Consider the following 555-nt stretch of genomic DNA (forward strand, 5'->3'; position numbering starts at 1 on the left):
TCGCTGGTGCAAGATCTGCTGTTGTTGGGTGGTTGAAGCGGCTCTTTAAACAGGAGTCGTCATAGACTTTAAAAGCCCAGTCAAGAAGCCTAGGATAATGCTGTGGTGAGGCGTACCGTGTGCCTTATCTTGTGACGGCATTGATAAGACTGTATCCTAAGTATTGTACACACACACTGGCCATAAGATTCTGTGCGTGTTTGATTTTGGTTAAATGTGTCATTGGGACAGCTTTTTAAGAGATATTTTTTTTCTTTATACATGAGAAACGTTTCACTCTGCATGTTAGATGTTTCAGACGGTACACTTGGCTGTGAGAGTAACCCTAACAAGGGTGTATTATTATTAAGGAGTAATGGTATTCAGCCTGTGTATGTAATCACAGAAAGTAATTGGATTATTTAAAGATATAGTGGATACCTCTGGCATGAGATTTGAAAATAAAACAAGCTTTTTTTGTTGTTGGAAATTTCTCCCCTGTTACATGTAGACGATTGTAGTTGTCAGAACATATGGTGGTAACAAGTTATCATTGTTGGCATGTGGTGTGTGTTA

The 555-nt window shown here is 38.9% G+C and overlaps 1 protein-coding gene across 1 annotated transcript in view; it reads right to left on the reverse strand.

Moving 5' to 3' along the window:
* The window catches only part of LOC119592994 (voltage-dependent calcium channel type A subunit alpha-1-like), a gene marked incomplete in the record, with an annotated part of 154,497 nt that overhangs the window by 53,717 nt on the left and 100,225 nt on the right, over positions 1-555 (reverse strand).

Source organism: Penaeus monodon, chromosome 31 (genome assembly GCF_015228065.2).
Source record: "Penaeus monodon isolate SGIC_2016 chromosome 31, NSTDA_Pmon_1, whole genome shotgun sequence".
Classification (NCBI taxonomy): domain Eukaryota; kingdom Metazoa; phylum Arthropoda; class Malacostraca; order Decapoda; family Penaeidae; genus Penaeus; species Penaeus monodon.